Raw genomic sequence first — 813 nt, forward strand, 5'->3', positions numbered from 1 at the left:
GCTCCTTAGTTCTTCTTCACTTTCTGCCATTAAAGTAGTATCATCTGCATATCTGAGGCTGTTGATATTTCTCCTGGCAATCTTGATTCCAGCTTGTGATTCATCCAGTACAGCATTTCACATGATGTACTCTGCATAGAAGTTAAATGAGTAGATTGACAAAGTACAACCTTGTTTTCCTTTCCCAGTTTTGAACCAGTGGCATTGTTCCATGTCTGGTTCTAACTGTTGTTTCTTGACCTGTATTCAGTTTTCTCAGGAGACATGTAAGGTGGTCTGGTATTCCCATCTCTTGAAGAATTTTCCACAGGGCATTGTGATCCACACAGTTAAAGGCTTTAGCAGTCAATGAAGCAAAAGTAGATGTTTTTCTGGAATTCCCTTGCTTTTTCCATGATCCAATGAACATTGGCAATTTGATCTCTGGTTCCTCTGCCTTTCCTAAATCCTGCTTGTACATCTGGAAGTTCTTGATTCATGTACTACTGAAGCCTAGCTTGAAGGATTTTGAGCATAACCTTGTGAAATGAGTGCAATTGTATGATAGCTTGAACATTCTGTCATTGCTCTTATTTGGGTTTGGAGTGAAAACTGACATTTTCCAGTCCTGTGGCCACTGCTGAGTCTTCCAAATTTGCTGACATATTGAATGTAGAACTTTAACAGCATCACCACTTAGGATTTTAAAGAGCTCAGCTGGAATTCCATCACCTCCACTAGCTTTGTTCATAGTAGTGCTTCCTAAGGCCCACTTGACTTCATACTGTAAGATGTCTGGTTCAAGGTGAGTGACCATACCATCATGGTTATCCA

Source organism: Cervus canadensis, chromosome 28 (genome assembly GCF_019320065.1).
Source record: "Cervus canadensis isolate Bull #8, Minnesota chromosome 28, ASM1932006v1, whole genome shotgun sequence".
Lineage (NCBI taxonomy): Eukaryota > Metazoa > Chordata > Mammalia > Artiodactyla > Cervidae > Cervus > Cervus canadensis.